Here is a 26,473-nt window from a genome sequence, read left to right on the forward strand (position 1 = left end):
AACTTGCTGTCTCCAGGATTAGTGCATTTTTTCTAAACTGGACACTTTTGAAAAACAACAAAAACTGGAGCCAAATTCTGTGTAGCCTGACTCAGTTGTTTCCAGCAAGGTCAATTTGGTGTTTTCTGCTGTATTTATGATTGACTATGCGGCTATGGATTAGAACACGTGGGTAGAGATAGAGGGTTTCTATTAAGAGATCTTAATTTTTATATAAGTGCCAAACTATAAAAGCCTTTATAGAAATAAAAGTATGTATTCTATAAATATTCAATTATGTTAAAATATATTTGCCTCATTGATATTTGCAACTACGAAACAATAATATAAATCAGCTAACTGGAAACTATAGAAAGTTGTATATGTGCCGAAAGCGTGCTACTACAAACAGATGAAGATTTTAACACCGTTTAAGATCCTACATACGATAATGAATGGTAATCTAGAATACAGTTTCTCCTGTCCAATTATGCAGACCTTTTACACAATTTCTTTCCACAAAATATTTCAAATTGATTTGGAAAATGTAAACAAATCCATTCTTAACAATTTAAAAATAATTCATTTAAATTAAATAATTCGCTTTAAATTGTTAGTTTAAAAATGTCAAAACTGGCAAGTTGCACAAATGTAACTCCATAATCAAACAAAATTGTTTTAATTTTAGCAAAGTTTAGTTTTAACAAAAGGTTGAAGCAACCATCATTTAATAGTAATCTTTCACTTTCTAGTCCTTCTATTGAGGTGTATAAATACAAGTATTTTCTGTAGAAATGTCATCAGGGTCAATTAAACAAGAAAATTAAATCAGATTTACTTTTGAATTCACATTTCCTTTATACCTTTTCTTATTATAGTACATTTGTTTTTCTGAACTAAATTTGTCAACCTTTTAAATCTCTTATGCCATAGAAAATAGCATCTTCTTAATGGGATGTATTTGCTAGTCAAGGCTGATTCAATGTGCGTTTTTATATCATCTGTCTGATAGAAAATAAATAAAAAAATAAAAATATATCTAGTATAAAATATAAAAAATATATTATTGACTCATAGTGTTAATTTCACTGTTAAAAAATGTTGCCACATAATTCAACTTTCTTAAAGTGGAATACTGGAGATATTTAAATCTGATTAGAACTTCTAAAATCTAATTTATTATCTTACAAAGACTACTTTGTCTGGCTCATCATTTGGCAGACATTATTACAAGTTAAGGGGATAATAGAGGTATTTAATAGTTACCTCAGGTATTATTGAAAATTTCACAGTCGCCATAAAAAGCAGTTTTTAGCATTTTAGTTTGGCATTTTTCTATACATTAAAAGGGATAATATTAGATCTAAGAAAAAATATTAGCACTGGAATAAAATTTAACATTTCTGCAAACATAGTTATTTTACAGATCTACTGTAAATTTATTAAAATAATAACTGTGATACGAAGTGAAAATAGGAAAATTGTGACTGGATAAAATGGAAGAAACCTAGAATAACAGATTAACTTTAGGAATAATTTCTTAAATGAAGATGCTCTTATTAGTAACTAAACTGGTAATGAAATCTGTATGAAGTAATCGGAAATAAAGTAAACACATTCTTATAAATATAAATCCTGATTCAAATGTGGTTGCTAAAGAGCTTATTGGCATTATAGAGAAAACAAACGTGGAAGAACAGCTCCAATTGTCATATCTATTCAGACATTTTGCAAAGTTTTGACATGAAAAAATTCACATTTTCAAAATAGAGGTGAACCTCAGTGCATTGGAAAAAAAAATCATAGAGACTTTATTTTATTAGACATTATGACCATTCATTTAAAAGATTTTTTTTATATTTGACATACATATGAGAAATAGGTATCTAATTTTTTTTATGTCAACTTGCATTGCACAAAGAAGATAGTTTCATCTCACATGTGTGGCAGGCCTCACTAAAGACAACTGCAGCTAGAAACAGAGAGATTTCCAGCATTTCTTGAAACAAAGCAAAGTAAGAAAGCTCAAAGCGTATACAGCAAATGTGACATTTGCCTCAAGTTAATGACCTCACTCCCCGTGTAGCTATAAATGATAACAGCAATAACAAAAGGAGCATGACTGTTACAATGACATGCTTACATGCTTTTTCTCGGAAACAAAACAGTGCAATTTAAAATGAACTTTTATTTCAGAAATCAAGCAAAAGACATACCAAAACAAACAACTAAGCAAACAAACACAAACCAAAATTTAAGTTTTGGAGATGTTCACTCAAATATTCAAAACATATTTGGGGCTTTTTTGTTAGTTCCTAAGACATTTTTTTACCTTTCTTCTTGTGTGATTTAGATGCAGGTCAAAAAAAAAAAAAAAATTAACAGCTTGAAGAGTGCTAATTAGAACCAATTATAATTTCATTGACCTGCCATGGCTCACTATGTCCTGGTGAAAAAAAAAAAAAGAGCATTTTGCTTTATGCACATGTCTGATTGGGGAAGCTTAATATTCAACACATGTGCATGAAGTAATCAATTAACTAGCAGTCTAAAGAGGACAATAATCTATGCAATTCCTTTTGTTAATTTCTAGTTAATATGATTATTTAAAAATACAATCATATTCCAGATGGGACCATTTGATTCATCAAACTAGTGGCTATCTAACTAGTATATAAAATTGGTTTTCATGTCAATAAAAGGACAGAAAAAAACACTTCTATATAATTTATTCATCATGAAATCATAAAAATGCTGCAATGAAGAAAGTTCCTTTGAATCAATTCAGTTCTCTAGGAAAGTAATTCAATTTTAATGTAACCTACACTAGTTAACAAAAGGTATTTCACAAGCTTTGGTTAGAAATGCAATACAGTAACCTAATATTACCGTACTTCTAAGTTTAGCAACCACCATTTCATACTGTGTTACATGTAGTTTAAAAAGTTGTCTACTCCCATCTAGTGGTCATATTGTTAAATGTCCTTTCAAAAATTAGCAGCGTGTATGGTCTGTATTAAGGCAAATAGAAATGCTGTTTTATTGTCAGAATTAAATAATTAATGCAGTTAACAACATCTGCATAGATTAAGTAATTCAGGCTCATGGGTTTTGTTGATAGCAGTAATTTTAAAAACAGCATAAAATGGTTTTAGCCTGATTTATGGAGCGTAGCTCATGCTGCCAGAGCCGCATGGAGCTCATTGACTGGAAAACTCCCAGGATCACTCAAGAGAATTGCCATAGTTCTATAGTCAACAATTTCTTATGAATATTTTATAAAAATGTCTATGTATAAAGAGAAGGAAAGTTCAAGCAATGAGGTCCTCTGTGTACAGAATTCCAGAATATAAAAATAGATGATTGATCTCTTGAAATCCTTGTAAAAAAATTAAGACTGTCAATTTTCAAAATAAGCACTTTAAAATTTTTAGAATGTAATCTTGATTTTTTTTGTACCAAAATGTAGACTAGAATAGCATTGGTTGTATTAGTGATAGCTGCCTCACCCCACCCCCACCAAAAAAAAAAAAAAAAACTGAAAAGAAAAAGCAAATTGCATTTTGTATTTTAGCAAAAGGAAGTTTATTTTTTGTTTTTGTTTTTGTTTTTTTAAATCTTACAGTAACATAGCAGCATGTGGCTCCGATGCTGGTATAATGGTGCATATTCACACATGTTGGTGTTAATTGCAACCAGGTAGAGGTCAGCTACCTATAATTCTGAAGACGCCAAAAGACAATTCAGGAATCTTCTCTGGCATGGAAGTGGAACTAGAAAGGATTGACACGGTGAGGAAAGATTGCTCTGTTTCAACTGACAGGATAAAATCTTTTAGTGTCTATGCAATTTCTACATGATAGCCACTCACCGAGCTTCAGCTGAGTAGAGGTGACCAATTATGAGCTAATTATTCTGCAGAGCAGATCGGCTTATTTTACCCACTAAAACATATTGAGCATTTCTATACAGATACCAAACTAGTTTTTCTACAAGAATCTAGGATTTCTATCTCTATTTAGAGAGACAGGAAAAACATGCATCACTACGCCAAACAAAGGAATGGTTGAGTCATAACGCAGTGACGGAATTCGGAGAAAAGAAACCACAGTGGTCGAGAAAGCTTCCTGGGAGTGGACTGATTTGATCTGGAGCTTAAAGAATGAGTATTATTTGTGTAAGATCCCAGAGCATAATGGCTTCAATAGCAACAAAGATGCAAAGTTTAAAGTAAATTAGATATGTTTAAGGAAGAGCAGTAGATTATTCTCTTAAGAATGGAGAGAGTTCATGCCCCATGCCCGGGAACAGTGGGGAAAAGCATTAGAATTCTAGGTCTCTTGGAACAGACTAGGAACAGTCCTGAATGCCTTGTCACACAAGAAAGCTGAATAGGCTGAGGTTGGATAAATGTTTTCCTTGGATGTATAAAACTTAAATATGAAAAAGATCCAATTTACAAATCCTTGCAAGATGACTAGAAAGAGAAAATACTGGTAACATGTTTACTCACATGAAAACCACAAGAGTTGTGCCAGTGGTTAGTTGATCAAGATTAATTGAAAACTATATTATAGAATTCACTTTTTTGATTTATTCATATATGCATCAAATATTTTTTAGCATCTACTATGTGTCAAGCACTGATATGAGTATTTACATAAGGTTTACAGTTAAGTGCTATTTAAAAAGATTTATGCTAGAAACATAATGCATATTAGTGGCAACATGCAGTGATTTTTCTTTTCCATTTCTGAAAGACAATGTAAATACTTACATAAGTATTCTAGAAGTTTTAGGACTGAATACAAAACCTAATGCAGATTTCTTACATGTAAGTTATAAAAAATTTTTCTTTATTCAATTTTGAATTAGTTACCTGTTAAATAGAACCACAACCAAAAATAAATAAGGCTAGAGTGATCATAAGGAACTGAGATAATAAAAAGAACAATGAGTATAAATCACTTTGAAAGCAATTAAATTATCTCACAACTTTAGTAACTACTATCAACCAGTGACTTCTAGTAAGGCAGCTGAGATGAATATATCAAGTTTTTTTTTTAATTGATTTGTTTGCATTTCCTTCTCTTTCAGACCGTTCCTCCACCACCATATATATATATATATGAAATATAACATAAGAAATATTTTTAAATATCACTTAAATGTAAATCTTATGTAAATACTCCTATGTATCTCACATTTCAAAGTGCATAAATGTAGAGACATAGATAAAAATAGATATGTATATAGGCATATAAATACATTGAAATATATATATATATATATACATATATATATATATGGTATTCACCTTATATATACTTTTTAAGCCATATCTTTGGAACTCAGACTGAGTTTTTTAGTTTCTAATTTTTAGAAGATAATAGTATAGAATTTTATCCTCATGAATAGATATACAAATGCATTCATATAGTAAAAATGCTTCTTGGTGACTATTTAGACAAATCAACATTTAGACAAATAAACATATTAGTTATATTTAAAGACTCTGTTCCACATAAAGTTAGAAGTCTTGAAATGGAACATACTCCCAATCATACATATGTATGTGTATGTGTGAGCTGTCATATTTCACAAGCCTGATTTCATGTTCTAAAATAGTCCACATTTTAGACAGATATTAGAAATGGTGGAAAAATTACTTAAATCTTGAAAATAACCTCTTTTACAAACATGTTTTGTAAAACAAATATATTATTTTGTGAATAAAATATTATTCACCAGGATAATATTTTAAATCTTTTGGCTAAGTGATCTTACTAAGCTCCTAAAAGGCATGTTTTCTTTTGCTGATCAGTCAAGATATAGGATGATTCAAGGACTTTGATGTGCTTTTATCAAGCTACATCAAGCCTAGAATCAACTCCATCTAACAAAGAGATTTTTAAAAATTTTGTTTTCTTAGGACAAAAAAGAAGGCATATGACTTTGGATTAAGAAAAAACAAAACCCAAACTGGAAAGTTTGCTTGTAATAGACAGGTGAGTCAGAAAAGCGAAGCACTGCATGGTGAATCATTCAGAGTGGCATTTTATTTAGCTGTTTTATTTCAAGCCATATGCCTGCCCCACTTTTTTTTTTTTTTTTAAATATCGTAGCAAAGAACAAAGGCGATCAAGAGGGAAAGCAATATAGTCATTAAGTAGTAATTGGTAGAGGAGGCTTTGGGGTTAAAATTAATAAAACCAGCATGATGTACATTAAGAACGTATAAATATTTAAGGAACTACAGCCTACTTGGAGATGTAAACCGATTAGCAAAACTACTTAATCTAGAGATGCAAATGTTTCAGGTAGATAAAATAAACACAGACTCTTTGTTGGAAATGTGGTAAGTTTTCATTCTAGAAGTACTTTATTTCATTCAAATTTTAATTGTCAAAATAAAGCATTTTTGATGTTTTGTATAAAAGGTTTTATGTTGCATCTAATGCAATTTAGGAAATAGAACCACAAATAAAAATCAGTGCACATATTTGTTTGTCCTTGTCAGGTCATGTACTATAGTTGAGTTTTGGCTTTTCATATTGAAAGGCCTTCCTCTTTGCTGGTAATATTGATACATAAAGGAAGTTGTCAGTGGGAATTATATATTTAAAGGTAAAATGTTTATTCTTCATTTACGGCATTTCACGTCATCTACAAAATAACTTAAAGTAATTAATAAATGAAGTACTTAATGAAAATAGTTCTAAATAGCTACTATTCTATTTTTGCTATCAAAAAATCTAGTATAGAAGTTTTGGATATAAGATGTAGGGATTAATGTTAAATATCTAAGTCAAAATTTAGAAATAGAACTATTGACTGAATGCTTATAAATATATGCATATTTAGATTTATTTAGACAAGATATCTAGTAATTTACTGATAGTTTGTAATTTTTATCTGAACCCTTTTGTATCACACAGCCTTGAATTTGACAATGCTTAGAATTAACACTATAACATAAATTATATTCTCATGACATCAAAATACATAAATAAGGACATTTTAAAAATTATCTAGGCAAAACTAAATGTCCAAATGGACATTTGGAATGGAAATATTCTATCAGATTAGCAATTTCATCATCTGACACAATCAGTTACAATTTGGTGTTCTGTGATCAGGTATCTGTCTTGTATCAGAATTCCTTAACAGAGATCTATATTTATGGCATTTTTATGCTGAATTTCTGTGAAAACATAAATTCATGCCAGGAGATTACATCTATACAGAACATATACCCATATCCAGACTAGTCTATTCAAGTCCCTACTTGCCAATTTAAATTTGTATTTGTAGAAACACCAAATAAATGTTTTGAACAGAGAAAGGGATGATAGAATAGACAATAATGGTAGGTGAATAAATCAAAGCTTGCTTTTCCATTGACAGAGCACTGGGGAGCAGTGCTCATAAATGGGGGTTGTAGTCAGAAGGCTTTCTCTCTGATTGATACTAGGTACTATGTGGGTCAGCAAACAAGCCAAGACAATGATCCATCAAGAATACCTTGTCCTAAATATGTCAAATATTTAAGTTTTGTTGTTTTGTTCATGTTTTCCACATCTCCTCACTGGCCTACTTTTCTTACTTAAAAAAAGAAAAACTATTATTCTATAGGACTAATTTTTAGCTCTTGGCAATACTCAGTATTCGATTATTTTCTTGATATTACCTATTTTTTTAAGATGACATTGAAAACCCGTGTAGTTAACATAAAGACAATGTTGAGGTTCTTTTTTAAATGAAACATTTTTTTATTTTTTAAGGAGAAATTTATAAAGAGAATTATTAGAGCATTTTAGTTTTTCTAAAAAATAAAACATTTCAGTTTTCCTAAATTCTGCTCCCAAACATCACATTATGTATATCCTGATGAATAAAATGTAGATGAAAAAATATGTTAATTTTGTCTTCAGGCTAAGAGGTACATCATCTCAAGAGTAATCATTTGCATTGTGCTTTTATACTTTTTCTTGTAAGTGGAGAAACAGATCTTTGCTGACCTATCACTTTGCCCAAATAGAAAATCTGTAAATGAGACAAATATATGAGAGCCTATATTAAATGTGTAATACACGTTAAAAAAGAGAATCCCTATTAATTCACACCCAGCTTAGGCAAGTAAATCATTTCCATCAGTATCTAGTCTACAGTAAAGAAATAAACTTAACTCTGTATTTTACAATAAAGGCAAATTCAGAAAGTCACAATTATCTCTAGCGTCCCAAGAGAAAAGGCATCTCACAAGTTGCACGGAGTGTACAAAGGGTTTTTCTTGAGTTGCAGTAGCATAGAAAGCTCTTGGTGTAAGTAGCACTTCTGTCTCATATAATCTTCATGAAAACACTGGTAACGAGACCTTCATAACATTTCCACTGACACACTTCTGGTCTCTATTGATTTATACCAACTCAATTTCCCGTCAGATACTTTTTCGAAAGTTCTAAAACACATACCTCGCAGAGCAATAAGGTTAGAAAACAAGGACTTGATAAATAGGCCTAATGCATTATTCAGACCAGTCTTTTACCTAGGATGCCCAGAGAGATGATTATCCAGATAATCCATTCAAAAATTCCACTTATGTAAAGTGCATAATTGTTTTTCATTGTTTAATTTGTGGAAGAAGCATTGCCCTTCTATTGGTAGAGAAAGATATTAAACTGTAATTCAGTTGCCATAGATAAAAATTACAGCTGAGGGGTGCCTGGGTGGATCAGTCGGTGAAGCATCCGACTCTTGATTTCCACTCACGTCATGATCTCACAGTTTGTGGGTTTGACCCCTGTGTCTGCTTGGGATTCTCTCTCTCTATCCTTTTTTCAAATAAATAAACTGAAAAAAAGTACAGCTGAGGTCTATTGAGCATTTATGTGCTATTTTCAATTTCTTCTTTTCTATTACAAAAATAGAAACTAATTCACCTCTTTATGTTCTCGAGTTGGACTATAAGAACAATAAAATATTTCAAAAACCTGTCATTGTAGTTGCTTTGGTTTAATTGCCTCAAATTAACAAACAAGAGAAAGGCATTGCTATTTTGTGGTTTGCTCAAAATAATGTATAGATAATTGTAAAATATAACACTAATTAGTGCTCTCTAGTGAAGGATTTCCTGCTTTAGTATTCTGGAGTCACAATAATTTACTGATATTTTTAATATTAAAAAATTATGGGGCACCTGGGTGGTTCAGTCAGTTGAGCATCTGACTCTTTATATCAACTCATGTCATGATCCAAGGGTCATGAGATCAAGATATTCTCTCTGTCTTTTCCTCTGCCCCTCTCCCCTACTTATGTTCTCTCATAAAATAAATAAAATAAAATAAAATAAAATAAAATAAAATAAAATAAAAATACTTAAAAGTTTTTACTGAGATCATATAAGCCCTGGGAGATTCCAAGAAGAGTAACTGTATGTACAAAATAGTTTCTGAGGCCATGTCCAGGCATAGAGAATAGAACAAGGGAGTAAAAAGTTTTGGAGTTGGGACATGACCTGTGGACAACTGGGCCAAGGTGGCAGGGAAAAGTAATATCACAGATTTCTCCTTCAATATGAAATCTGTTTAGCCAGAAAACTACAATGACACAATTAGATAGTCACCAAACAAAAATAATAGGTGGAACCTGAGATGAGATATTAGTATGATGAGATTTTTATGAATGGTGCATATCTTTTTTACTGTACGGTTAATAGATTTTATCTACATTTTGTAAATTAGTATAAACTACTATAAGTATATTTGATTATATTTAATACAATTAAATTACACTTAAAGGATAAAAATATTAAAATAAGAAAAAAATAATAAATATATAATTGCAAACTTAGAAGACTGAATCAGATAAGGAAGTTTGGAGAAATTAAATTATTTCATTTTTTCAACATTTCATGACAGAAAACCCATTATTGATATTATGTAAATTTTGTAAACAAGGAATGCATTTAAATTTTTTTTTTAACGTTTATGTATTTTTGAGACAGAGACAGAGCCAGAGCATGAACGGGGGAGGGGGGCAGAGAGAGAGGGAGACACAGAATTGGGAGCAGGCTCCAGGCTCCAGGCTCTGAGCCATCAGCCCAGAGCCCGACGCAAGGCTTGAACTCACGGACCGCAAGATCGTGACCTGAGTTGAAGTCGGAGCTTAACCGTCTGAGCCACCCAGGCGCCCCAACATGGAACGCATTTTAAAACATGTTATATGAAGTTAGTAAAGGAGCACTAAAAACTGTAAAATAAAATTTAAATTTGACTAGAGCTTCAGACTATAAATATGTGCTACAATATCTGGTATTAGGTAAGAGTGCCTTTTGTTTCCCTCAACAAGAAAAAAGAAATAAAAGACTAGGCACTAGATATTTTTGACACTTCTGAGGGAATTATCTATCAGACAGTGTATCAACAGAGATAAGTTAAATGGTAGAGGATTATAGAATTCAGGTCAAAGTGGAAATGACTGAGAAAATTCAAGGGACAAGGAAGTCATTTTATCAGACAGTTCTTTCATTTTATATGATAAAAGTAAATTCTGAAGTCATTTTTAGAAGTCAAGTTTCCTTACATTATCTCGTCCAGCTGAAGAAAGAATAGGCAATGCACGTACAAATATGCATGTGAGTGTGTGTCTGTGGGCGGCATATGAATGTGTAGCAGTGCTCAATCACTGAGAGCCTCTAGTGGTGACGGTGAGGTGACAGGACTTGTCCTACAGCACCCTTCAGGGCATTGGAAAAAGGAAAATAATAAGCCTCCAAGAGTTTATACCCCTTTAGCAGTATAATATAATATACTGACTCTACTCGAATAGAGAAGGAAAGTAGCATCAGAGATAGAAACAGGTAATACTATTCAGAGACATGGAATAAGACACATATATTTATTTCTCTAATGGTGCATTTTGATAGAAAATAACCATATTTGGGGCTACAGATTATAAAACATAGCAGAAGTAATAGTAATTAATAGCTACCATTCTGAGCATGCGGTTTGGGTTCTTATGAATGAATAAAATTGGCGATAGGATTTCACAGCTGTGTTTCCAATATCATGTCATGTAAGAATAACGGTCAGAAGGCATTTCTATCACATCCTTCACTGATGTACCAACAATAATAACAGACTATGCAACGGGTGGATGTTGTATCAATCCTGACACTGTCTCTTAATAAGTATGGGCAGGTTTCAATGTCTATTTCAGTTTCCTTATCTGTAAATGGGATAATTTTGACATCACTTCTTCATATCTATCAAATGAGATAATATATCTGACCTATCTAGTACTATCCATGAAATATAGTAAGCATGCTATAAATAGTAGAAAAAGAAGAATTGTAAAGGAAAAAAGACTAAGATGTCAGTGATAATAAATAACTATACACACATAACATAAATTTAACCTTTTGTTTCCAGAAGCCATTTCTATAAAAAACAAACAAACAAACATGAGTGTTTATTTATATTTGAGAAAGAGAGAGAGAAGCAGAGCACATGCGGGGGAGAGTCAGAAAGAGACAGAGACAACATCTGAAGCAGGCTCCAGGCTCCAAGCTGAGAACTGTCAGCACAGAGCCTGACGTGGGGCTTAAATCCACTAGCAGCGAGATTATGACCTGACCCAAACAAAGTCAGACGCCCAACTGACTGAGCCACCCAGGCACCCCCAGAAGTCATTTCTAAAAGTCAAGGCTTTTGTGGGCATATATTATGCTTGTGATCTAAACAAGCTACCTACTCATGCGAGATTTCAGTCTCCTCATCTTTGAAAGGGATATTGATGATAGTACCTAGCTCTTACAGCTGGAGGAATGACTTACTAAGCACATGGAAAGTGCTTAGAGAGAGGCTGGCTAAGTTAAGTGCTCCATTAATGTTACTTATTGATATTCTTTGTAATAGCACAGAGCCTGATGCGGGGCTTGAACTCACGAAACCGTGAGATCATGACCTGAGCTGAAGCCAAGAGTCAGACACTTAGCCGACTGAGCCACCCAGGTGCCCCCAAAACCATTCATTTAAAACCACAAAGTAGCTCTTCTAAGATGGAAAGGAAAAGGGGAGTGCAAGACAAGAAAGGAAAACAGATGTGATTTGGAAAGTAGCCTTCACGTTTCAAATTTACTGTTCTTCCAAATTTTGTATCTAGATCTCCTTTTCCTAACCTCACCAACTTATTTAAATAAAATAATAACTTCAGTAATGATTATTATGTTTAAGCCTTTTGTTGAGCACTTTCCTTGGTATATAAGATTCAATCCTTAGACCACTAGACGTAGGTAGAGTAATCCCTCTAATATTGCAGAAGAGAAAATTGAAACCTATAGTTGTTAAGTAACTTAGGCCTGAGATGATAGAACTAGTAAGTTAACAGAGCTGAAATTCAAAGATGACTGCAATTAAACACACTCAGTTTAAGTATTTATGCTCCTGTTCAGAGACTCCCAAAAAATCTTCAGTTTCCAAGTAATGTTGAATAAACAAACACCCATGTTTCAGGTAATGGCAATTTGGGAGCTGGATGAGCCTAAGAAAAGTATCTGGCTTTCTCGTTCTCCTACTCGTAAACCAACTGTATATTTGGTTGTTAGCCATTAAGAGGTTTTAACCTATCTAGAAATTGATGTGGATTCTTACTGAAGGGGGTTATAAATTTTTTTCAGGTCTCTATTAAACTGAACTAATCCTCAAATAAACACACTGATTTTTACAGAAAGTTATTGAAACGCCTAGAATTCCACAAGCATTGAATGTATATTCCATAACACTGCAATTACACACTTCAGTTAAGTTCTGAATAAATAGCTTAGTATAATATTAGTATCTCATTCTTTTTTTTTTCTTTTATAATCACTTTATTTATTTATTTTTTCTTTCAAATTTTTTTTCCAACATTTATTTATTTTTGGGACAGAGAGAGACAGAGCATGAACGGGGGAGGGGCAGAGAGAGAGAGGGAGACACAGAATCGGAAACAGGCTCCAGGCTCCGAGCCATCAGCCCAGAGCCCGACGCGGGGCTCGAACTCATGGAGCGCGAGATCGTGACCCGGCTGAAGTCGGACGCTTAACCGACTGCGCCACCCAGGCGCCCCTTTTATAATCACTTTAAAAGAAAGCTGTGGATTTCTGGCTCTGAGCTAGAAGGCAACTTAATTTGGTTAAATAAAACCATTGTATAAGAAAAGGTTGCAAGAGGTCCACTTTACAGAAGCCTAGAAATAGAGAAATCATAAATAGTTCACATGGCTAAAGAGAGAAAGTGCTTAATGATTTAATTGTTCTGTTTCTCTTTTGTCTTTTGCTTCTACCTTCTTAGAACTACTCTAAACACTATGCCATTCTCTTCAGTTCTTCACTTCCACAGATTTGAAAGACTATGGGAAATTTTCCCAATGCTTTTCCCTCCCAATTTCCCGTAATGATGTTTACATGTTTATAACAAAACTTTACACATATCACTCTAAGGTAAATACTATTTCTTTTTTTTTTTAATTTTTAAAATGTTTCTTTATTTTAAGAGAGAGTGAAAGAGAGGGAGAGAGGGAGAGGGAGAGAGGGGGGAGGGGCAAAGAGAGAGGGAGACACAGAATCTGAAGCAGGCTTCAGGCTCTGAGCTGTCAGCACAGGGCTGGATGAGGGCGGGGCTCGAGCCCACCAACCGGGAGATCATGACCTGAGCTGAAGTTGGACACTTAACTGACTGAGCCACCCAGGTGCTCCAATACTATTTCTCATGAGAAACCTAAGTAATAATAATGGTAAAAGCTAATATTTACCGGGTGCTCACACAGTGCCATATACTTCCCCCCGAATATATCATCCCATTTCTTTTACATGAGATTAATTTTGGTATAATTTACGTGTAGGAACAGTCACTCTGTTTAGGCATTCAGTTTGATGAGTTTTGTGAAATCACCACAATCAAGATCTAGACTATTTCTGTCACCCCAGAAATCCTCCAGTTCTCCTTTGTGGTCAATTTCTCCTCCTACCCACAATGCCCTATAAACACCAGTTTGAAAGTCTATTTTTATTGATTTGCCTTCCCCCTTTTTAAAAGTGAGGAAACTCATTCTCCAAAGGCCAAAAGATGGTAAATGGCTAGTAAGTGGCAGAACCCACATTCTATTCCACATCCCTCTGACTCTACAACTCTTACTGCTATCTACTTTATGCTTCTATGTCTTCATAGTGTAACTTTTCCTGTTAATTAATAATTTTAACTCTTTTACTATGCCTAGTTTATTTTCATAAATTAATGTAAGCAATGTAGAGATTTATCTTGTAATAGTATGGTGTATGTTAAAGCATAATATTAAATTATGGATATAGCTCAGTTACCAATTGCTAAAATTATGTTAAAAATAGAGAAAACATACAGTGAGCATCTCAACATTGCACGATTATTTTTGAGATATCAGTCTGTGTTTTCTTCTGTATTTCCCCTTCATCCCTGTTCAAAGCAGGGATATAATAAGCAGACCCTTTGAAATTCCATGCCTCAGGATGTTTTTCAGGAGGAATTACAGACAGAGTCAGAAGGCTTTAAAAACTAGAGACTCAGAAGAAATGATACATATATCTGGGCAGGAGAAAGAGAGGTGCTTTTGGGGGCAAGGTGAGAGAAAGAAGGGCATTTTCTGAAGGAGGAAGGAAACAAAAGTTGAGGAGCTCTAGAATAGCTAAGATCTCTGTGTCACTTAATGGCAGCAGCCCATAAAAGCTGGAAAGACTTGATACATCAAAAAGACAAAACTTTCTACCACTGGGGCTTCCAATGTCACCAATACATCAAGAGCAGAAGTGACCACACTGCGAAATTATAAGTGGCCATGTTTATACAAGCTGAGAAATTGATTTCTTATCAATAACCTGTGGACTATCAAATATACCTAAAAGGTACTAGCATTTACTATGCATTGTACATGGATTAATACATTTCTATTAATCCTATTTCATAACTGAGGGAACTAAGACAAAGAAATGCTAAGTTCTTTGCTGAAGATCAACCATATAAGTAACTAAAAGGCAGAAACATGATTCGAACCCAAACATACAGGATTTTCACCTGAAAGCTTGTGTTCTATACTGCCAAAGCTACCTAAATTTAGAGATCTTGCTTTGAAGCTGGAAGAAGGAAAGAACTAATACCTACAAGTACTGAATTTTCAGACAGTACACTAAGATTTAGGGTCAGATTTCAATTTTAGTGTACTAAAAGAATAGAAGAATATATTTCTATATCACTGAAGGTGTAGACATAAATAAGTTCCCAATACATCAGCAGTATGAAATTTGATATGCCTTTAAGGATCAGTTAAGCATTTCAGTGGAAGTTTCTAATGGTATTAAAAATTAATAACAAGCCATTCTGTGTCTGTGGATTGGAAGAATTAATATTATTAAAATGTTTATAGTATCTAAAGCAATCTGAAGATTCAATGCAATCTCCATCAAAATCCCAATGAAATGTTTTATGAAAATTAAAAAAAAAATCCTAAAATTCACAGGTAACCACAAAAGACCATATAGTCAGAGTGATCATGAGAAGAACAAATCTAGAAGCATCACAATTTGGAAATATTACAAAGCTACAGTAGTTTAAAAAGTATGGTACTGGTGTAAAGACAGACACAAACCAGTGGAATAGAATAGAGAGCCCAAAATTAAACCTATACATATACAGTGAACTGATCTCTGATAAGGGTGACAAGAATACAGAATGGGTAAAGGATAGTCTCCTCAACAAATGGTTTTGGGACAACCTGATATCCACATGCAAAAGAATTAAATTGTACCCCTATCTTCTACCATACACAAAAAATCAACTCAAAATTGATTAAAGACTTAAGCATAAGCCCTGAAACTTTAAAACTCCTGGAAGAAAACATAAGGGAAGTATTTCTTGACACTGGTCTTGGCAATTATTTCTTGGATACAACACCAAAAGTAGAGGCAACAAAATCAAAACTAGACAAGTGGGACTGGATCAAAATAAAAAGCTTCTGCACAGCAAAAGAAACAACCAATAGAATGAAAAGACAACCTACAGAATGGGAGAAAATATTTGCAAACTATGTCTCTGATGATACTAATTTCCAAAACATAAAAGAAACAACTATATTCAATAGCAACCCCCATCCAAAAAACAAAAAACAAAAAAAAAAAACCAGCCCAATTAAAAAATGGGAAAAGTATGTGAACAGACATGTTTTGTTTTTTTTTTTTTCAGTGAAGACATCCAGATAGCCAACAGGTACATGAAAAGGTGCTCAAAATCACTTATCATTAAGTAAATGAAAATCAAGACTGTAATGAGATATCGCCTCACACCTTAGAATGTTTATTACTAAAAGACAAGGGATAACAAATGCTGGTGAGTATATGTGGACAAGGGAAGACTTGTACACAGCTGGAAATGTAAACTGGTACAGACACTATGGAAAACAGTGTGGAGATTCATCAAGACATTACAAATAGAACTACCATTTGAGGCAGCAATCCTCCTTCTGGGTTGTGTAGCTGCACCCCAGCAGACTCTAATCCACAGTGGGTGAACATCCACAAGACCAAAGAAAAGACTTGGAGATAGTGATATTTATAAACCAATAGGTTTATTGGAAGAACTTAGGTGCAGGTTGTCCAGAAGCAGCGAACTGGACAAAGCACCTGCTACTGAGACCTACATACAGCAAACTTTTATTGTGTAGCAAGCTAGCCCAGCAACTATCTGTAGCACTTCCCCTTCTTGCACAGCCAGTGTTCCAAGGAGATCAAGGCCTACCATCTGGACATTCTTTATTACAAGGGAGACTCTTTAGGTTGGTTATGCTCAAAGCCCCTGACCTTGAATGATGAGCAACATACTTCTATATGTTCTGCTTGATGGGAATATATATAGAGAATGGGATCTCTGAATTCTCAAGATTGTGATTAAGAGTGGTATTCATGGTGCACCTTGCACAACCATCCTTCCAGAACTTACCATACATGGGTTTACACCCAAAAGAAACAAAATTATTATATAGAAGATATATCTATACCTCTTTATTGATGGCTGCATTAGTCACAATAGCCAAGTTATGGAAAAAATCTAAGGGTCCATCAGTGGATGAATAAAGAAAATGACATATTATTCAGCCTTTAAAAAAAGCTATCATTTGCAGCAACATGGATAAATCTGAAGGGTATTATGCTAAGTAAAATAAGCTAAAACAAAGAAAGACAAACACCACATGGTATTAACTTATATGCAAAATCTATCTATCTATCTACATACACACAGACACATACACACATACATACATACAACATACATACAGTCAAACTCATAGAAACAAGAGGAGAAAAGTGGTTGCCAGGGGCCCGGAGGTGGGCGGAGAGAAGAAAAGTTTGGTGGAAGTTGGTAAAAGGGTAGAAACTTTCAATTATAAGATGAATGACATTTGAGGATCTAATGTATAACATTGTGACTGCAGTTAAGGCATTGTATTGTATGAATGAAATTTGGTGAGAGAGTAGAACTTAAATGTTCTCACCCAGTGTCTCCCCCACCACAAAAGGTAAATATAGAGGTAGTAGATGTGTTAAGTCAATGGGGGGAATCCTTTCATAATTGTATACATACATGGAATCATCATGTTGTACACTGCGAGTATCTTACAATCTTATTTGTCAATATACCTCAATAAAGGTTAAAAAAAAGTTAAAAAACATTAAGAAAATGCTATATTCATTAAGTTTTTCAGCAAATACTTATTGAGCATCTATGTACTGTCTAGGGTCCAGGGGACACAAAAGATAAATAGGAGAGAGAGACAGAGAGAGAGACATACACAGAGACAGAAATGAAAACAAACCCCTGCCCTCTTAGGTCTTTATTTGAGGAGAGAATATCAAGAAACTGACAATATCAAAGTTGGTAAGTGTCATGGAGAAACAAGAATCTTGCAGGAGTACTATGAGTATATGGGAAGACTTAACTGATAATGTGACTGTGAGGAAGGACAATGCAGCAGATCTGATTGGGCAATCTTTAACAGCTCCAGGGAAATCTGAGAACAGGTTTAATTCTTGGTCAACCTCTGGAAATATGCCCCATAGAATGTCCTTTGTTGCCAGTTGATGATGGTGATGTATACATTCAGAGCAATGGGATGTGCTTCACTAGCTTGTGAGGACTTATCTAGATTGTTTGTGCAGTTATACAGATTGATGATATGCCTGACTTCATTGTTGGAGTCTTGAGTTTTGGTTGCCATGCTATGTCAGGAGTTCTACATAAAAGCCCCTGACTCAGGGACTAAAACAAGCTTCCCTGGCAGAGACACTTCACACATGTCATGGCTACGTTTGGAGAAGAATCAGTGTTTTGAAAATTCTTCTATAGATTGGGGCTGGGCACTGGTGGATGGGGCCCATATCCAGTTCATTCTGTGAGAATTGGTTATTACCTACAGTTCTTTATGACATTCTGGGTCTATACACCATGTTAGTTTGAAGTGACCATGCCCACTCTTGGCAACCAGTCATAATTGGTTAGACCAGGGTGATTATGGGCCCTTAAACCGATCCATTTGATTCTTTCTCCTGAGAATTAGGATTTAGGACAGCATGAGTCTCAGCAGTAAGATTTGAGGAATAGAGTATGGGGGAAGCATATATCCATAGCTAGCAAAGCTATGTTTTGTAAACTGAGGTAGAAAATTTGAACTGCAGAAAGAGAGAAGAAAGAAAAGATGCAAAATGTAGTAGAGATGAAAAAGCAACCAGCCTCAGCTTCTGGGGCTCATAAAAGCAGAGAGAGAATGTTAGTACCTCGTGAGACCCAGTTGTATCTTTGGCCTTGAATCTTACTTAAGACACTCCTTTATTTTTTTCAATAATTTCCTAGCTAGTTTAAATTGGTTTCTTTTGTCTAAAACAAAATGATCCTTAAGATGGCCCCCAGGTAGATAGGACGTAATTCACAACCTTTTGAGGCCTGTTGTCTACCATTACTTCACAACTAAATCATCTGGGAAGCTGTTAAAATGCTGCTGATCTGAATGTCTATCAAACTCCCATGAATGCTAATTATGCTGGTCCATGGACCCCACTCTGAAAGGGGCTGGAATTGAATTTGTAACAATGAAGTTTAAAATTGGGTTTGGATCCAATCTCTAAGTAACTGCATATACAATGCCAAGAAGACTTCAGAGTATTCTATAGGAAATAGTATGATGCTAGTGTTTTGTTTTGTTTATTCATTTATTTTTAATGTTTATTTATTTTTGAGAGAGACAAGCAGGGGAGGGGCAGAGAGAGAGGGGGACAGAAGATTCAAAGTAAGTTCTGCACTGACAGCAGTAAGCCTGATGTGGGGCTTGAACTCACAAACCTCAAGATCATGACCTGAGCTGAAGCCAGATGCTTAACTGACTGAGCCACCCTGATGCCTCTCTTTTGTTTTTTTAAACATAGTTGCATAAAGATAACCCTGTCAGCAAAGTGGCAAATAGAAGGGACAAAGAGAAAAAAGAGATCAAATAGGAAAATATTTTACAGGGAAGTATTGGGAAATACTTGTTTTCATGCCTTACAAAGGAATAAAGTTTGGAAGACTTCTTTTAAATTTCATATTGAACACAAGTTTTATGTTTATTTCTGACACTTGAAAAAACAAATCACCAGGGTGTTTTTCTTCGAATGTTTGCAGGTGCGGATAATTAAAACTACCACACTTACTTGCATTTGATTGTGCGAGCATTCTTATGTCTACAAGTGATTCTAATCAACTTCACTAAACACAGGGGGGAGAAAACCTCTATAATTAACAAAACTTTATGTACAATCATTAGGGTTTAGAATTATAATTCATATTACTTCCTAATTATTATTTTTATCCACTTGAACTTCTATTTTTCTTAGGGAACAATAATTTATGAAATGATCAAAATACTTTTCATTCTTTTTAATAAAACAATTAGGGAATGAATAGAAAACAGTCAGAAAAGTATTTCAAATAATAAACCTCTGCCCACACATAATGATTGATTAGATGAAATAACATTTCAAGTTATTTGTTCAAGTTCATTCTTTTTTGGGGGTTATTTTTATATGAATAGTTCATCCTTCATCTTGCACTGATACACCTTATCTAGAATAGCAAGTTGAGAGTGAATAGATCTGTTAGTGCACAAGCTGTACTTAAGCATCTGTTCTTCCCAACCAGTGCACAGGAACATGTATAATATATAATATAGCTCATTAGTGAAGAGAAAAGCTTTGAAGTTATAAAGACCAAGGATCAATCATTCACTTCATTTCAAGGCTTTGTGGCATCATCTATAAATTGAGGTAATACTTTCTTCTTCGTAGAGTTGTTGACAATTAAGTGAGGCAACATATGCACATATTCCAAAATGCATACTTGCTGTTACTCTAACACTTTTGTAAGTGGACTTACTCTCTTGGAGAAGTCTTAACATTAATGGAGCTGTGGTATGCAATAAATTGCAATGATGTTACTTAAAATTTTCACTATATTTCAAATTGCATAATTTAAACAAATAAAATGTGACAGATGGGTCAGAAAAATCCAAATATTGAATTATGGATGACAAGTAGCACAAGTTAAATATTTCAACCCAACCTTTTTTTACTCTAGACCCAGTAGAACAAAGAATCTCAAACCACACAGATTCCAGAGCCTCATCTCCCAAAATTCTTAGTCATAGGCTTAAGGTGATATATAGGAATCTCTGTTTTTAATGAATACATCAAGTAGATTCTGAAGCAAATTATTCTCAGGTCCCACTCTGAGACCTACTCCATGAATCTGAGCTGTCTGAGAACAAATGCCAAGTGTTCATGTCTGCACACTCAGTGCCTGACTCTGTGTCTACTATGCACTAAGTATTCAGTAAATATATTATAAAATAAATTATGAATATATCAAAACCAAAATGATTAATGCTGTTACTATTTTGGTAATTATTTCAATTGGGAGTTGTATGATATTTTAATTTTTATTCTGATTTGTGAGACTGGACTGTTATATTCAAATTAATTATTGTGACGTCTGGCAAAAATGAAAATAAGGCAAATTTATTTATTTTAAAATATAAAAAGACTTAAATGTGTTGTTTACTTATATTTATACTTATTCTTGGACACTTTCCACAATACCAAAATATCACGACATGAAATTAGAAACTACCAACATTCAATATGGAACTATGCATTAATCTTCTTCCTTAGAATTAACTTTATTTTCCAACTGATACAAAACAGAAAGTTAATCCCTTGTTTCTCCTTGACCAGTAAACTCCAAGCAGAAAAAGAACATACAATTGAAGTGTCTGGCTGGATCAGTTGGTAGAACATACAACTCTTGATCTCAGGTCATGAATTCAAGCCCTACATTGAGTATGGAGCCTACTTAAAGGAAAGAAGGAAGGAAAGAAAGAAAGAAAGAAAGAAAGAAAGAAAGAAAGAAAGAAAGAAAGAAGAAAGAGGTATGCAATTAACATCTGAATATTGATGAAACTAAGGATGCTAGCCAACAGAAAGAATTACCAGCTAAATAAGCAATTAATCAGGATACCAATAAATATGCAATACAGTCAGCAAATGGAAAATGAGCCTGAATATAAATTATGTTTGGCTGTAACATCAAAATTTTACTTTCAGTGAATAAATGTTCAATTTGTCTCCAGAAGGTGATCAATATTATACTTGAATATAACATTCAAATTGTGACTATTTTTAAAATCATATATTTTATTTAAGTAATATTTTAAAGCTACCCAAGCCACTAAATTTTTTTAATATGAAGTTTATTGTCAAATTGGTTTCCATACAACACCCAGTGCTCATTCCAACAGATGCCCTCCTCAATGCCCACCACCCACCTCCCCTCCCTCTCACCCCCCATCAGCCCTCAGTTTGTTCTCAGTTTTTAAGAGTCTCTTATATTTTGGCTCCCTCCCTCTCTAACCTTCTTTTTTTTCCTTCCCCTCCCCCATGGTCTTCTGTTAAGTTTCTCAGGATCCACATAAGAGTGAAAACATATTGTATCTGTCTTTCTCTGTATGACTAATTTCACTTAGCATAACACTGTATTGAAAGGGATTTAAAACCATCCCTGAACCTGCTAACATTGTAAACTTGGACAAATAATTGAATGCCTTCCATCATGTTATTTTTGAGATTTGAGATTATCATTGCTTTCTGGTCATATATTGTTAATTTGTCTTCAGGAAGTGTATAAATTAGATGTTAAAAAGATCAAAAGAAAACAAATTTTTGAGGATGTATATTGAATTAAGAATAAAGCTAGGTGATGAAAATACACTGTTGAGCAGGTAAAGTCCTGATAAAGGTATAAGTTTCAAAGAGACATCTGGCCTCTATGGTCTGCCAAGCTAATGCAAGCAGTCTCTCTTCCAACCCCCAAATAATTCAAATATACAGGTAAGCTTAAAAAAAGGAAAGAAAAATTCCTAGAAATAAGAGGAAAACTCAAGGCTGGAGATTTTATCAAGTACTAAACCAAATAGAGCAGGTGAATTGTCAGAAACTATGATCACCTAGTATCACCTAGAAGGTGACTTGAAATCTCAGAGCTGCCTAGTTGTAAAACCATTCTAAGAATATTTGTTTTCCATTTGTCTAGGGAATGTTCTAAGGAAGTTGAATATACCACTGTAAATTCTTATGGGAATAAAAAAATAAACATCCAGTGGAATCTGGGACTCCAAGCTGTGCCATCTATTAATATGGAATCTAAAATCATGTTTTCTAATTATATATACAGGAAACTCAGCCCAAATATTAACCTAAAAATGATATACAATGGATGACATTCATAAAGGTCATGATAAACATGGAGAATCCCTACTGGAGCACGTCTACAATTCAAAGCAAGAAAATATCCCCAAGGCAAACATGTGACTCATGTTGGGAATGAGATATCAAGAAACAAAAGTACCCAGAACAGAGAGAAACAACTATGAGGAATAGAGAAAGAACATGATCAAAGAGAACAAAAGGAAAACTTATAATTTAAAAATAATAGAAAATAGAATAACTCACGGGAATTTTAGCACTTTGAAAATGTTCAGTGAAAGAATGAAAAGATTATAATCTTTTCAGAAAAAATAATGCATTGCAGAAATGTAATGTAGAAATATAGGTTAAAAAATAAGTCATCGATATAAATTAAAAAAGACAAGTGTTGATAACTCCCATGGGTAGACACAACTGAAGAAAGAATTACATCATGAGATGTTAGATTTATGGAATACAAAAAAATACACCACAGATAAATAAGATCTTGGAAAAAAAAAACTGTGAACATCAAAGAAACATGAAGAAGTTTCAACATATAACTAATAAGAGTTTCAGAAGTAGAAAATAGAGATAAGAGGGGAGCCTGGGTGGCTCAGGCGGTTAAGTGTCCAACTTTGGCTCAGGTCATGATCTCACGGTTCATGGGTTCAAGCCCTTTGTTGGACTCTGTGCTGACAGCTCAGAGCCTGGAGCCTGCTTCGGATTCTGTGTCTCCCTCTCTCTCTGCCCCTCCCTCACATGTGCTCTGTATCTCTATCCCAGAAATAAATAAAACATTAAAAATTTTTAAAAAAGAAAGAAAGTAGAGATAAGAGATGAAAGTATATATTCAAAGTCATGACTGAAAATTCCACAATTTAAAAAGAAAAAAAAATTATGCAGGAGTCCTTAGGATGAAGAAGTACTCAGAAAACCAAACAACATTTATAATGAAACCGTATCTGTTTTGTAATGAAAATGCAGAATATAAGAAACAAGGGAAAAAATTTCAGGAAAAAAAGATTATCTTCAAAAATTGATAGCTAATTTTATTGCAGAGTAAAACATTTGAAGCTAGATTTCAAAGTAATAATATCTTCCAAGTGTTTAAGAAAAATAGTTGTAAATCTAGAAATCTATACTAAAATAAATACTACTTATATGTGAAGGCTTAATCCGTATTTTCAGACACAAAAAGACAAAAGTTTACATTTCACATACTTTCACATTACCAAAGGGAAATAAAAGAACTAAAGAAGAAAGATGTAGTTGAAAGAAACAATGATAAGCAAATAGATTGCTAAGACATTTTAGAAAATCTCAATCCATATTCACTGCCAATAATTTTTTTAAAAAAATTACTTATTTTTATGGAATTTTTAAACAAGAATAATGAAATTGGCAATAATAACTTGAAAAATTAGAATAATAAATTAAGATTGATCTGTTGTGTTTGGTAAGTGTGCATATAAACACACTTTAGTGTTACCAGTTAGTTTAACCAGTAAATTTACTAAGTGTTTATATTAAAAGTTTATAAATGATCATTAAAATAATTTAGTTGGAATGTCATTCTATGCTAAGAAATCAACATAAGTGAGACCAAAAATATCCATTTCAATGGAAGACAGAATGGGAGTGAAAAAATCAGAGCAGAGTGTAGCAAATAGAAAAATCTAGAAATTAATAATATATTTAACTTAAATGTACATAAAATGGTAACAAAAATAGTAAATTTGGAAAAACAAGTAATAGAATATGTATAGTATGATATATTACTGTTTATATCTTCATATATCAAAACTGATAGATCTCAAAAACACGAAGGTAATAAACAAGCTATAGAATAAGTGTATCATGATACCACCCTATAAGAGACTTCGAAGAGACCCAGTTCTGTCTATAGAGCCTCTGCCATTCATAACACATACAGCACAGTCCATATATTACTTATGGACACAAATAACACTACTAAAAATATTACAACATGGATATACCTCAATCTCAAAATCATGGTTACTTTTGTGAAGGAGGATGTAGAATGAGACTGAAGACAGGCACAAGGGGAACATCATCTCCTCAACTTTATCTGGAGTACCTATTTATTCAAGCATTTATTTAAAAACAGTGGTGCCTGCGTGGCTCAGTGGGTTAAGTGTCTGACTCTGGCTCAGGTCATGATCTTGTGGTTCGTGGATTCAAGCCCCCCATCGGGCTCTGTGCTGATAGCTCAGAGCCTGGAGTCTGTTTCAGATTCTGGGTCTCCCCCTCTCTCTCTCTGCCCCTCCCCCATTTGCATTCTGTCTCTCTCTCTCTCTCTCTCTTAAAAATAAACAAAAATTAAGCAAAAATTAATTTAAAAATAATTTTGAAGTTATCAAGGTAAAAGTTTAACATTTATTAGAGTTTAGCAGCATTTACATGAATATTTGTGATGTTAAACTTTGAACGTTCCTTTGTGCTTAGGTATATAATAATTATAAAATTTTAATGACATTCTAAAACAATAAATTTTTCTTTACTTACATGTGGAATATTGGAACATTAAGTTTTCTCCAGCAAAATACTAGGGTAATAGAGTAATACATGCTTTCTCCTGAGAAAATCAATACAATTATTGTTATAATGCTTTATTTTTCAAATATAGTATTATATTCCCAACTTTCAAATTACTAGTTCCAAAGGAATGTCAGACTACTTATATGTATCTGACAAGTCTGGATTTGGCTGAAACCCAGTGGTATTTATCTATTTCGAAATTGCAGGTGTTATTTATACCATGTGCATGAAACTACTGATACATGTCAAAATTGCATTTTCCTTGTATTGTCTCAGATCACTTGGAATAATTTTCACAATTTCAACGATCTGATTCCCTACCAACTCAGACTCTCGTAAATCCGGGGAATGTCAGCTTTAAAAAAACTCATGTCTCTTCATAAATAAAAATTTATCCATGGGAGTTTCATAGGAAGTACTGTCTTCCATGATAGATGTAAGGCTCACTAGAATTATGAGTGAGAGTGAGGGATAAAGTTAAGAAACTGTACAATTACAAGCAATAAAGGCCCAAATGAAATTAAGTGTTAATGAGTCTGGCCTTAATTGAGTTTTACTCCCACTGCTAAACTCTTTAGTGAAATATATTATCACATAATTTCTTTTATGATGCATTAAAATCTGTACTATATTAAAGCATTAGTTATTATGATACTTAAAAAATATGACTTGCTTCATTTCACAGTATTGTTTATCTGTCAAACTCATTATCACAGCATTGCAGTTGTTTGTCAGAACTCCTCAACCTGGGAAATAAGTTAATTTAGCTATCATATTCACAGAAATTGCCTTTTCTAATGCAAGATTTATTTGATTTTAATTTAAAATCCTCAGTGAATATCCTGATAGGTCTGTAATTCCACATTGGAGCCCTCCATTTACATGGAGCCAGAGACATGGATTCAGAGGTGACCCTGTCTTTTTTCTGAGAATTTCACTTTTCAGTGAATTCTTAACATCAACTATTGTTATCCCAGGATCCACAAAGGTGATTTGGGAGCAGCAGTGTGTCAGAAGAGGACGAGTGATCCTTTACATTTGACATTTAGTGAAGTAACTCTACATTGGACTCCACTTACTCCCCAAATACCACAAGCTAAACAA

The sequence above is a fragment of the Herpailurus yagouaroundi genome, unplaced genomic scaffold (genome assembly GCF_014898765.1).
Source record: "Herpailurus yagouaroundi ecotype Mexico unplaced genomic scaffold, PumYag 139, whole genome shotgun sequence".
Lineage (NCBI taxonomy): Eukaryota > Metazoa > Chordata > Mammalia > Carnivora > Felidae > Herpailurus > Herpailurus yagouaroundi.